A 14,799-nucleotide genomic window follows, 5' to 3' on the forward strand; every position below is an offset into this window, starting at 1 on the left:
CAGTTGGAGCAATACAGCCATGCATTTTATTGAGCATTTAGCTAGGCATACACTACTAGACATGTTCAATAGATTAGATGTTAGAGTCAGAAAACACATCAAACCTAAAAGGCGCATACACACTTTTGACTTCAATTGCCCATCGGGGATCGGGACATGATCCCCTTGAGCGACATCGCTAGGCCAGCCTGTACAGATGCGTGTCAGCTGTGTAACAGACAATGCATCCTGTTGCTACGGGGAAGGGGGCACAACAACGACAGTGCACCATGTGTGTGACATCACAAGGGGGGGGGGCGCATACACAAAGAAGTTGGCCATCACTCGGCCAAGTTGATACGCCCAACGGACCGCTTTAGGACTGGCAGAAGGAGGACACTGTATACGCGCCTGAGTATTGGCTGCTGGCGCCTCAGCAGACTTTAGTCATGCGTGTGTACAAGGCTTAACAAAGATCTATTGAAAATGAAGGCCTTCTCAATCGAACATTGAGCAGGATTGTCCATAGGTAGGGGGTGGGATTCAGGAGTAGTTAGCGAGCAATGCCTGCAATAGTTGTGAAATCTGTCTGGCACCAGTGTGGTCAATACTAGATCAGTGAAAGTAATCTGCACTCCTGTCTTGTGTCCAGGGGTGTATGGCTGGATAAGGCAAGCCGAGCCTTGCAGAAGATACAAAAAAGCCAGCATTCCAAGCAATCAAGTAGCTGAAGTTTTAATCTATCAGATTTCTGCTAAAAGAAAATTCATTTGTTTCTACGATCGTTCGTGCTATGTCATTTACATCACGCCGCTTCCGTTACTGAAATATAGATCGTGAAACAATCGTTCATGGGCAGAGTTCCACAAACTAACCTTTCAGTGGGTACTCAGCCTTCGTTCCGCCCAGTGATGTCACTTGAAGTCAATGGTTTACAAGGTCTAATACAGTATAATCTCATTATAGTAAGCATTCAGGTATAGTAAACTAAAATGTCCAGGTCCCGGCCATGCACCATTATAAGTATATGGGAGTAACGCCTGGTATAGTAAACCCTGATATAATACAACTTCTGTTATAGTAAACCTGTTTTGCCCCCTGTGGTATTCTGTATCCAGCTTTAGTAGAAAGTGGGCAGGAGCACGAGTGATACGTCAGTGAGAGACCCATGAGCTGAGGTCGGTGGGTGGGCTGGCAGCCACTTGTAGCTTGCTAGTTATCTGCACATTACTCTGGGCCTGCATGGATTACCTCAAAAGCACCAGCCAGCGAGAACTATGCTTCCGGTGTAAGCTGCTATCCGATTACAGAGGGAATAGTTTGTCATCTGCGACTTTGTGCATAGCTGCAACGCTACAGTATCATTCAGGCTGAACAGAAATGTGGACAGAGGAGCACACTATTAGTACTGTATCTGCATTAACCAATGAGACCTAGGCTTCCTGTGCAAGCTGTTTCATAATTATTGCATGCAAATCATTGCATGCTGTGCATTTAGATCTAGCTTAAACATTGTCTGTGCTTGCTTGCTGAAGCACTGAAAAAAAAATTGACTGAATTAACAGACAGTACTATAGTTTACTTTATAAGCTTGAGAATGACAATTTTTGATATGTTAAAATTCTGATATAGTAAAACTACTTTTCCCGGTCCCCTGGAATTAACTATAAATGGATTCTACTGCCGTTAATGCCTAGCTGTTTTTTTGTTTTTTTTGTCATGGTGATTAATGAAAGGACAATTACTTATTTTAATATTTTATTTAAGAGTCTCCAAGACTTTTTACCCTCTGCTAACCCCAAACTCCATAAGGCAAACTCTAGAATCACCTCCTCGCATAAAAATATGTAGTACTAGATTTCTCACCCACTTCATCCTTCCTCTGGTATTCCCTTCCAAAGCATGTCCATCACTCTCCAACCTTTGAAATCTTTAAAAGGAACCCAAGGTGGTGAGAGATAGGTTACCATATTTCCCTTTAAACCACACCAGTTGCCTGGTAGTCCTGCTCATCTTTCTAGTCAGTAGTGTCTGAATCACACACCTGAAACAAGCATGCAGCTAATCCAATAAGACTACAGTCAGAGATCTGATCTGCATGCTTGTTCATTGTCTATGGCTAGGGTTGCCAGGTGTCCGGTTTTACACCGGACAGTCCGGTTTTTGGCCCCTGTGTCCGGTGTAAAAAAACATGCTAAACCGGACAATTAAGTTGTCCGGTTTTAGCGCCCCCCGCAGCGCAGGAGGAGAACAGCGCAGCAGAGAGAGAGCTGGGAGCAGCGGTGGAGAAGGGGGGCAATCTCCCCCCCCCCCTTCCCTCACCTTAGGGTGCTCTCTCTCCCCCGCTGTCTCCTCCAAGGCTCCAATATGAAGTGCAAGCTGGCGGGTGGCTGCGGGCGGAACTTACCTCTGTGTCGCTCCAGCGCCGGAAGTTCGGGTCCCGCAGCCGCTGAGAGAGATTTGACTCAAAAAAGATCCGGATCAAAGATCCGAATCATTCATGAGCCGGACAACACTATCAGTCTGAATAGTGTTGTCCGGCTCATGAATGTTTCGGATCTTTGATCCGGATCTTTTTTGAGTCAAATCTCTCTCAGCGGCTGCGGGACCCGAACTTCCGGCGCCTGCGACCGAGGTAAGTTCCGCCCGCCACCCGCCAGCCTGCTGCACATGATGGAGGAGACAGCAGGGGAGAGAGACAGCACCCTAAGGTAAGGGAAGGCAGGGGGGAGGGGGGGGGAGATTGCCCCCCTTCTCCACCGCTGCTCCCAGCTCTCTCTCTGCACTGTTCTCCTCCTGCGGGGGGGGGGGGGGGGGGGCACCTGGCTACCTATTCTGGGCACATATAGCCCCTGGCTACCTATTCTGGGCACATATACCCCCTGGCTACCTATTCTGGGCACATATACCCCCTGGCTACCTATTCTGGGCACATATACCCCCTGGCTACCTATTCTGGGCACAAATAGCCCCTGGCTACCTATTCTCTGGGCACATATAGCCCCTGGCTACCTATTCTGGGCACATATAGCCCCTGGCTACCTATTCTCTTGGCACATATAGCCCCTGGCTACCTATTCTGGGCACATATAGCCCCTGGCTACCTATTCCGGGCACATATAGCCCCTGGCTACCTATTCCGGGCACATATAGCCCCTGGCTACCTATTCCGGGCACATATAGCCCCTGGCTACCTATTCCGGGCACATATAGCCCCTGGCTACCTATTCCGGGCACATATAGCCCCTGGCTACCTATTCTGGGCACATATAGCCCCTGGCTACCTATTCTGGGCACATATAGCCCCTGGCTACCTATTCTGGGCACATATAGCCCCTGGCTACCTATTCTGGGCACATATAGCCCCTGGCTACCTATTCTGGGCACATATAGCCCCTGGCTACCTATTCTGGGCACATATAGCCCCTGGCTACCTATTCTGGGCACATATAGCCCCTGGCTACCTATTCTGGGCACATATAGCCCCTGGCTACCTATTCTGGGCACATATAGCCCCTGGCTACCTATTCTGGGCACATATAGCCCCTGGCTACCTATTCTGGGCACATATAGCTCCTGGCTACCTATTCTGGGCACATATACCCCCTGGCTACCTATTCTGGGCACATATACCCCCTGGCTACATATACTGGGACATTTACACCCCTGCCTACATATACTGGGACATATATACCCCCTGGCTACATATACTGGGCACATATATCCCTGGCTACATATACTGGGAACACTGGCTGTTTGTCATTATGTGCATTTAGTGGTGAAAAGCTGTCTCTTTTGTGCATTTACTGGTGAAAAGCTGTCTCTTATTATGTGCATTTACTGGTGAAAAGCTGTGTCTTATTATGTGCATTTACTGGTGAAAAGCTGTGTCTTATTATGTGCATTTACTGGGGAAAAGCTGTCTCTTGTGCATTTACTGGGGAAAAGCTGTCTCTTATTATGTGCATTTACTGGCGAAAAGGTGTCTCTTATAATGTGCATTTACTGGTGAAAAGCTGTCTCTTATGTGCAGTTACTGGTGAAAAACTGTCTTATGTGCACTGGACCAGTACTACTGGTGAGGACAGTTAGTGACATGGCTATGTACTCTGTAATGTGCTGCAGAAGATGTCAGTGCGATATAAATACTATAAATTTTTTTTAAAAAAAAGCCCATTGCTTAGCCCCACTCTACATAAAAGTGCGCTTCTGACTCCGCCCCTAACTCCACCCCTAACTCCACCCCCTGTCCGGTTTTCTCCATCAGCCGACCTGGCAACCCTATCTATGGCTAAAAGTACACACTTGGCTCAAAAAAAAAAAAAAAAAAAAAAACACCTCAGGTGTGCCACACCTCACACCAGTGACACCTTTATACCCCACCTACAGGAAGTCATATGATCCAGAACACTGGTCACATGATAATGAACAACAATGAAAGCGACAAAAACTAAACAAAAATCACATTTGGGGAACTACACAGAAAGCGTCTACCCCAGTTAATCACTAAGGAACGCCAACCCAGAATTCAAGAACAGTTAATCATTTTTTAATTTCTAAGGTAAATAACGATACCAATCACAATACTGTCCTGATTTACACTTTCACAGGCAGCCATATTTAAAACCTAGAGGTGATTTTTGTTTAGTTTATTTGATGCTTTCATTATTGTTCATTATCATGTGACTATTATGTGACCAGTGTTATGGATCATATGACTTTCTGTGGGTGGGGTATATTATATATTATTCACTCTAGTGGATCACTAAACAACAGACTGTCACTGGAAATGATGAAGAAAAATGAAAACCGAGAATCTGTACATGGCTTAATTTACAGACTTTGTGTACAGCAGTTTTATAAGAGAATAACTGCATGCTCTAATGAACTGGCAATGAACTTCACTGGCTGTATGTATATAATGTACGTAACATATGTAGGCTTTTCTCACAGTATGCCTCATGACTTATAGTATGTCCCCGCTAGAGTAACTATATTTTCATTCATTTGTCCTGAGAGAAATATGGAACCCATCACTGCTGAACCACCTTAAAAATGCTTGGTTTTCATTGTGATCCTTTGCCATTAGTATTCTGAACCACATAAGAAAGCATGCAAAGTGAAGTCAGGAAGAAGACACAGATTTTTATTTTTCGTTCAGGCAGGGAACACACTTGACGGTTTTCGTGCGCGTTTTCTGCACAGAAAAACTGAGAACTCATGTTAATCAATGGCCTAGTACACACTTAATATGTTGTTCGCACGCAGAAAAAAAACTGACATTCTGCATCCTGATTATGCACATTTTGTCAGTTTTCTCTATCAACTACATCAGCTGCTGTGAATAAATGCGCGTGTTTTCCTGCATAGAAACACACTTGGTGTGCAGAAAAAGTATGCAGGAAAACGCACGCAGAAAACTGAAAGACAAGTGTGTTCCCTGCCTCAGTCATTGAGCGTTAATGACTCATAACTATATTTATAATGAAGGATCAGCTTAAAATGTTGGCAGTTTTAAAACAGAAGTCTGCAATGGGATCCTCTATACTCTTCTCAGTACGAGTTTCATTTAACCATTGAGAGTGGTGCTTCCCCTCCTAAGCTTCCTCATGTGACACAACATGGTCTTAGCACATAGAGGAACGAGCAGCACGTGGCTCGTAAAAACAAATAAATGAGCTACCGTATTTGCTCAAAATACCAACAGGATTTGATTTTAGAGAGGAGTCCACATCAAAAGGTTATGACTGCTGAGATAGGACTGGCTAACCTTTCTAATTGTCCCAAAATGAAAAATATTTTCAATTTTTTTAATGAAAGGATATGTTTAAAAATTAGGAGTTGTAGCGACTAAACGTGTTACACTATTCCAAACCCAAACTTTTAATGATTGTATATACTGTATATGCTAAGTGCTTCAGCAGGCTTTCCTATCTTATACAAATATATAGGTGTTTGCGCTAAAGCTCTGCATGTGTTCACAGCAATAGCCAAGCACCTCTTTCAGACAGGAGGCTGAACTCCGCTAGTCGGGCCTTTCAGCATCCTGTCTGCTGTCCACAAGCGCCATTCAGCTGAAATTAAAATGCAGCCAAATGGCAGCGTTTGTAACCTCATGCCTGTCACCGCTTGACATGCAACATAGCAGTGATGAAAGTTGCATTGCGTGTTAGAAGTGTGATGTGAAGCATAGTCCACAGAAGTAGGTTTTCACTGCCACTGTAAACACGCACGCTGTCCGGTAAACACACAGCATGTTATTACAGCAGAAACCACCACACCATACATGAGCTGATGTGAATGTGTCATAAAAATAGTGTAATGTTATGGAAGTACAAAATCACTACCAACACTTTATCCACAAGTCAGTAGATATACGTCCTCTGTGACTTCATCTAAAGCCCAATCTACACGATACGATTCTTTGTGCAATTCGATTACGATTCTATTTACGATCCGATTAAATACGATATGTCCAATCAGGATTAGATTCTATTCAATTCGATTTGCCATTGCAAAACAATGGCAAATAGAATTGAATCCCGATCGGAAATGTTGGATGTAATCGGATCGTAAATAGAATCGTAATGGAATCGCAACAAAGAATCGTATCGTGTAGATGGGGCTTTAGCCACAAGTCAGTAGATCTACTGACTTGTACAGAAGCAGTGCTGTGCAGGATTGGGCTTGCTCCTGTGCACATTTCTGGCACTATCTGATGCAGCACTAATTGGTGAATGGGAATATATGTTTCCTGAGCTAATGAGATTGATTTTTACCATTAAAAATACTTTTATTTTCATAGTGAAAAACACACTCTGTAGCATTATTTCATAATCAAATATCTTCACCATAAATTGTGACCGGAACATAGTCTAAATTTTGTGATAAGCAGTAAGAATAGCCAAGCAAAATTTGTGTTTTTTTTATCTACAATAGCACATTTTATTTTTAAACTGGAATTGGTAAAACTGAGAAAAAGGTTTTTTCTATTTTTTTTCTTCGTTTTCCCATTAAAATTCATAGAAAACATAATTGTTCGAGGGAAAAAATGGCATACAATGAAAGCCTAGTTTGTCTTGAAAAAAACAATATATATTTCATTTCTGTGTCCTAAGTAGGGATAAAGTTATTTCTGCTTAAATAAGGACATAGCTAAACTGTCAAAACTGCTCTGGTCAATAAAGTGGGAAAAAAGGTCTGGATGCGAAGTGGTTATCTACTGTACTCTTTTCCACATACAGCTGGACATGCTGAAATTATCCATTACAACATTAATAACCAGAAGAAAAGCCCTCTACACCAATATTCAAGTCATTTAGATAAAGCATTTCCAATGGTAGGTGCAGGGCTTGCACACTTGCAATAATCTGCATGGATTTTGTACGTTCTTCCAGATTTTGTGTGGGTTAGCCTACCACCAAAACTCAAAAATAGTATGGTTAATATGATGTAAATTGTTCAAAGTTGATGCAAGATTATGCATATTGTGTATGCAAATGTATACAGCTTGAAAAAAGACCAATCAAATTACACCTTTTGGTGCATTTTCAAGCTACAAAAAAAATTGCATACAAAATTTGCACAATTCTGCATTTGCTCTGAACTATTTGCATCTCATTGACCATCTCTACTCAAAAATATACTGGGAGGTTTGATTGAAATTAAATGGTGCAAGGTAGTAAGATTGCTGTGACGCCTGTCCCCAGCCGTCATACAATTTTCCAAAACTCTGCGATTACACAGTGCACATATTTCAAATGCAGTGTCATGTTAACAAATCTTTCCCTGCTAGTAGCTGGAGTTTTAAGAAGCTACATCAAAGGGGTAGAAATAACTAATTATGCCTAATCTCTTATTCAGCTTCCTGTAAAGCATAGCCCCCTGCTGTGTAACAATGCCATAAATCTGGCTTCTGTTCTGACAGAAATCGTAAACCAGGTCTAGCAGAGCAGTCTGCATTTTTGACTACCTCCTCCAGAGCTGCAAAACGGACAGATCTTATAAATGTCCCCCTCAAAGCAGCGGACCTACTGTGACCCAATTTCTATATTTTGTCATATTTCATAGTATAGAAGACTATGTGGTTCACTGTCACACAGATCGTGTGGCGCAGCCTAACACGTTCTGGGGAACTTCCAGAATAATAGGATCTAAGATAATTTAGTAAGACAGGTTTAAAGTAACACTTTAAAATACTACAAGGGTCATACCCCTCATGCTTGATATCTGGGGATTTGTAACATTGCACTGAACGTGAAGATGCAAGTCTAGGTCTTCATTGACTCTACTGGTACCAAAAGCGTGGAGGAACAAGAATTCTGGCAGTTTTTGGGCTCTTTAGGGACAGGGTAGACCTGCTCCAATTTCACTTGTGTTTCATAACCCCTCCCAGCTACAGATTAGGGTAAAAAGCAAAGGACACCGAGACCAGCGTCCACAGACTTTGTCGTCAACTGAGGTCGATTTCATCAATGACCTGCCCACTGGACACGGGCCCTTCACCAACTAGGATTAATTAACACCAGAGACTTTGTCATTTCCAGGACATCCAATAACGGTATTGTGAACTGTATTATAAAGACATTCTATTTCCTTTTTCATTTCTTATTTCCATCAATCCAATCTGTCCTGCTGACAGGTAGATTTACCTGTCGGTTGTAAAGTATATTTGTGTGTATAGTTTTAGAATAAAACTAACAATTGAATCATTTCAGTCTTGCGCTCGCCTGGTTTCTGCTTATCTGATCGTTGCTTAGAACTCTGCCTCAGGAGAGACACTACCGAATTGTCTAATCTTTTATAAATTGTTGATTTGCTAGCTAGGTTTTAGGAGTAGCTAGGTGGAGTCTGTCTGCTCCCATTTAATCCAGACAGTGGTGGCAGCATTACCATCTCTTTCCAGTGTGAAATCGATAATTTTATTTTACTGACTGTACACACAATCGAGATGTATGGGCCCACCAAACCAATCTTAAACGTTTACTACGCTGACAATGAAATTGCCTCAAAACGTCTCCAGTGAATGAGACCTGTATGGCAACTGTGGCCTAGTAAGATGAGATTGGCGGTTGGTTGTCAAAACTGCTACACCCCAAACAATTTCCTCAGATGAAGTGACTAATCAGAAAATCAGGCTATTATCAACTTATGGGTATATAGATTTCAGCCAATTTATCATCTGTCAGCATCATTCACAGTACCATCTAGGTGGGCAGCAACCAGCCATCAGATGTTTCATGCAGCAGTTTTGAACCAATCAGCACCCTCCAAACCCAAGCAGACATATGAATGAACATAACTGGCTGCACATGCAGCAAATAAATAGGACACCATCAATGTTGGAAGTAGTGTGCACTTCCTCTCTAAGCTAGCACTAGCGTCTACTCTACTACAACAGCATAGCAAAAAACTTTTCTACTCATATACTTTACAGATAAAAGGTGTACTTGGAGATCTAATGATAAACATATTGGGACTTTGTGCAGTTTTGCATTTAAACAGGTCTTTCACAGGCAGATACAGACTAACCAGCAAGCTCATGGTGACCCAGAACTCATTGGAGTGTGTAAGTGACTACAATGGTCCTAAAAGCCCCCTTACTAAAATGTTAAGAAAAACAAAAAAGTTTGCTTTCTTAAAACAGAAAGAATTTGCGATAATTCAGGTTGGAGTGAGCTTGCGATGTCTCCCAGGGCACCACTGCTGAATATATGCAAATTAACCATTGCACCCTTAGAAGCGGTTCTGGAGGTGTGCTTAGCTTCTAAGGGTACAATGTTTAATTTGCATATATTCAGCAGTGATGCCCTGGGAGACAACTCAAGCTCACTCCAACCTGAATTATCGCAAATTCTTTCAGTTTTAAGAAAGCAAACTTTTGTTTTTCTTAACATCTTAGTAAGGGGGCTTTTAGGACCATTGTAGTCCCTTACACACTCCAATGAGTTCTGGGTCACCATGAGCTTGCTGGTTAGTCTGTATCTCTCGGTGTTACAAGCCCTACTGCATAGAGCCAAATTAGTCCATGCCATGCACTGATGAGGATCAAACAATCCGAAACAGTCTGTGTGCATGTTGGATTGTTATGGCTCTGTACAAATTAACAAGCTGACACATCATTGAATTCCAGCGGTTCTGGAGGTGTGTTTAGCTTCTAAGGGTACAATGGTTAATTTGCATATATTCAGCAGTGATGCCCTGGGAGACATCTCAAGCTCACTCCAACCTGAATGATCGCAAATTCTGTTTTAAGAAAGCAAACTTTTGTTTTTCACAGGCAGAAATTCCAAGGATGGTATTTCGAGATAAGCAGTCCAAGCTCTTCTGCAGAAAAGAAGCAATGCTGAGGAGCAAGAGCAGAGGTTAGCCAGAAAAGCTTAGAGCAGCAGAGAATAACAGCATGCTGACGTTCCTTTGCTGTCAGATGATGTCGAGTAAATCGCAGGCCTGGCAGAAGCCTGTGGGACCCTGGTACACTCAGCTACCCGCTAGAAACGTCCTCCATGGAAGGATCCATTTTGGAGGATCAAAGTACAGTTTGGAGGATACAGTTCTGCATGCAGTGAAACCACAAGCTTTTATAACCATAAATCTCTGTTCTAACCATACAAGTACAAATAGAAATAATAAACTATGTACATGTTCCAGTTTACAACTATAGTATAGTGTCTAAAACACAATAGATTTTAAAAAAATGAGCTGAAACATGGATATATAGTGCAGGATTGAATAAATGAATGTGGCAATCTGGGTCTAGTCTGAACAATCCAGGAGGAGGCAGGATATTTTTAGGTGCTAGAGATAAAACATAAAAGTTAGACGCTAGCTGTAATTTTTAAAGAGCCTAGGCTACCTGGCTCCTGAAATTTGTCCAGCCCTGGTATCTAACAAATTAAAGGGAGCCTTGTCATGAACTAGAAAGATTGTGTGATTAGGCTCTAGCAGAAGCAGCCATTTCCTGCATCAAACACTGCAAGAATTGAACTTTATCCCAATCAGTAGCCGATACCCCCTTTTACATGAGAAATCTATTCCTTTTCACAAACGGATCATCAGGGGGCTCTGTATGGCTGATATTGTGGTGAAACCCCCTCCCACAAGAAACTCTGAGGACTGTGGTACTTCTGGCAGTTTTCTGTCTGTGAACCTTGTTGCATTGTGGGAAATAGCTGTTTACAGCTGTTTCCAACTGCCAAAGCTGCAAGCAGCCGCTACATTATCTGCCAGCAGTAAAAATGTCACCATGTGATAAATGTCAGAATGTAAATCAGGGATTTAAAAGATTTTACAGTGGGCAAACACTGACTAAATCCTTTATACATAATTATTGTAAAAATGAAGCACTTTTTTAAACATTATTTTCACTGGAGTTCCTCTTTAACTTGCATCTGTCAGGTTAATCTCTTCTCTCACTGCACCTCTTGTCATATGACTGCAGAATACCAGTAACTGTTTAGCAGCATCAACATGAACCCCCGCACCAATTCCCCCAACTCATAGGTGAGGAGTGTGATGCTACTACAGCAAACCTTGTAAAAAAATAAAAAAAAAATAAAAATAAAAATAAAAAAAATGAATGCTTAAATAAAGCAGGACGGTGGCGCAAAGGTTAGCGCTCACGCCTTGCAATGCTGGGTCCCCGGTTCGAATCCCAGCCAGGTCAATATCTTCAAGGCGTTTGTATGTTCTCCCGTGTTTACGTGGGTTTCCTCCGGTTTTCTCCCACATACCAAAAACATACAGCTAAGTTAATAGGCTTCCCCCAAATTGGCCCTAGACTACCATACATACACTTCACTACACGAAACATACAGATATAGGACTATGGCAGGGATTAGATTGTGAGCTCCTCTGAGGGACAGTTGAGAGACCAGACAATATATACTCTGTACAGCACTGCAGAAGAGGTCGGCGCTATATAAATACTAAAAAATAATAATAATAAAGTAGGGGATCATTTATTGCATTAGGCCCACAGATACAGTGGACCTAATGCAAAACACTCTGGTAAAGTTGCCGTGCACAGGGCATTAATTGCCGTTATTAGCGCAGGAGGAGCACCAGCTGTTAACCATTAGTGTGCATTACTGTGGCAACACATGCCACAGTAACGTGCATTACCATAGCACCGCGTGCTAACCCAGTAACCCATGTGGCGCTAAGGGTTATCGCATGGTGAGCCTCCTGCATAGTAACAGCAAAATTGCCATGCACTCCCTGCGCACAGCAACTTTACCAGAGTTTACTGCATCAGGCCCATTGTGTCTAAAATAATGTAAATAAAAAGTTTCCTAAATTGATTAAATGAAAACAGCTGACCCTCATATTATGCTTAAATTTGCAAAGCATTCCAGTTTCCTCCCATATTCTAAGACAAAATGACTTGCTTTCCCACTAAACTTGCATGTCAAACACTTTTTTTACTAGATACTTTTATTTACAGAGATATGAATGTAAAAGCTAAATAAGGAACAACAAAGGAAGGACTATCCAAAAATGAACAGATGGGAGCTACGACATTCTGCTTCACTATAATATTAACCATCACCTCCAATTTCTGTTCTTGGTCTCTGCCTAACTTCCCCCTTACACTGCCCATGCAATATAGACAGATATATCCAGCCCTGCCACCACTGGCTCTGGGCACCTGGGGTCTCAGAAAAATTATTTCTTCCGTCTAATTAGTTGCAAATAAATATTCGCCTTAAATGGTTCAACTATGTAGGCTGCTCTTTTACCTTTAGGTATTTGGAAGCTCCCAGGTTTTATTTTCTGCACGTTTTTTATTGTTTCACTATCTGTATTTTAAAGCATTTTTCCTGTATCACTGGTATTCAATATTAAAGCGGACCTGAAGAGATTTAAAAAAAAAAAAAAAGTTTCACTTACCTAGAGCTTCTGCCAACCCCCTGCAGCCGACCTGTGCCCGCGACATTACCAAACAACCCTACACTCCCCCACCACGGCTCACTTTCACTTTGGGAAGTCACCGTCCACAGGGGGGGGGGGGGGGGGGGGAACCTGGGTTGCAGGAGGAGGTAGAGGCAACTTGGGGTCCAGCAGCGCAGGTGCCCCTGCAGAGCCCTGGGCCAATTGTCCCCTTTACCTCTATGTCAGCTCCGGCACACAATGTCCCAGCTTCACAATGTCCCCAGCAGTATGCTGCAGCTTCACAATGTCCCCAACAGTGTGTTGCAGCTTCACAGTACACAGGAAACAACACAAGTCACACTACACAGTATCCACATGTTACAATGCATACAGTGATATACAATTAATAAAAGTTATGGTTGCTTGGCATTGTACATATGACCAACATAATTTAATTACTACTAAAAAAAAACAAAAAAACCCTACCTAGAGGCCAAAAGCAGCTGAAAATTATAAAAGGACACAGACAAACAAATAGCACTTACTTGCCCAGTCTCAAACTATTCTGAAGCAAGTACTGTTGAGCAAAGTTTATAGAGGCAAACAGCTGACAAATGTTAACATTACGCACGTAAACTTCTATGCGCTTAAATGAATGCACTCTAAGTTTTAACGCACGTAAAGTTTTACACGCACAATAACGCCTGTAATTCATGTAGCGCTATTCAATAGCACGGTTTAGTGAATCAACCCATATATGTTACAGGCACTCTGTTGCAAGCCAGAAGGTTTTAAGTATAAGTGGTCTACTTCATTTTGTAAATATTACGTACTTGGCCTGACCTGTTCAGGCAGAGTGCAAAATAAGCGTCCTGTCAAGGAATGACTGACAAGGTACTAATTAGGGCAAAGAAGTCTGAAAACCGTGCCATAAAAATGCCTTTATAGAGGAGAAAGTATTTTAAACACGCAAAGCACTCTTATTGGGGAAAAAAGGAATGTATTTTTATTTTAAATGCATTTTTGAATAGCAATTTATTTTCTACCTTTATCGACAGGGAGAGATCTTTGAAACCAGGTTACTCTTATATGGGGAAGAACTGCCACCAGCTTCTTGTAGTTGTAGAGAAGAAAGTTAGGACAGCATTTTAATTTTATTTTTTTTTTTGCACAAAGGCTTTTATTCTTTTGGTTCACAGTCCTGCAACCACATCCACACATGCTCAGTCTCCATTTCCTGCAGAACAAATGGTAGCTGCAGATTGAAGGCATTTTGTGGTCCGGAACATGTTTAAGGCTGCTTACACACAGGGACGTTACAGGCGCACGTTAGTGCGCCTGTAACGCTCCCCCAACGCACAGCAATGTAACACAAGTGGGCTGTTCACACAGCCCACGTTGCGTTACATGTAACGCTGCACGTTCTCCCGAAAGTGCAGCATGCTACGGCGTTAGACTGTCTGCACATGCGCAGTCATGTTGGGGAGAGCGGCCAGGCACATGGCTAATTAATATTCACTGCACTTACTTCCTGGAGCGGCCGCTCTGTGCGGTGATTGGCCGGCGGGACCACGTGATGCGGATCACGTGGTCTCCACATCACACAGCACAAAAAAGATGCACCAAGAGCTGCATAACGCAGCTCTTGGTAGCGTCCTCCTGATGCCGTATGCGTCCAAGAGTACGCATCACGGACGTCAGAGTGAGCAGCACAACGCGGCTCACTCAGACGTCCACACCAGAGAGCACCAGGCGTTGCGTTAGGTGCACGTTATGCGACCTTAACGTGGCACCTAACGCAACGTCTTAGTGTGCAAGTAGCCTAAAGGATTTTCGAGGCGAGGAGGATTACAATGTGTTTACTCACCTGGGGCTTTTTACAGCCCCTAGACGCCATCCCAGTCCCTCCTCAGTGTCCCTTCTGGCTGTCCGTAATGATCACAACTC

The 14,799-nt window shown here is 42.7% G+C and overlaps 1 protein-coding gene across 1 annotated transcript in view; it reads right to left on the reverse strand.

Moving 5' to 3' along the window:
* Positions 1–14,799, reverse strand: part of MAPK12 (mitogen-activated protein kinase 12) — a 165,093-nt gene that overhangs the window by 132,005 nt on the left and 18,289 nt on the right. The window lies entirely within an intron of this gene.

The sequence above is a fragment of the Hyperolius riggenbachi genome, chromosome 3 (genome assembly GCF_040937935.1).
Source record: "Hyperolius riggenbachi isolate aHypRig1 chromosome 3, aHypRig1.pri, whole genome shotgun sequence".
Lineage (NCBI taxonomy): Eukaryota > Metazoa > Chordata > Amphibia > Anura > Hyperoliidae > Hyperolius > Hyperolius riggenbachi.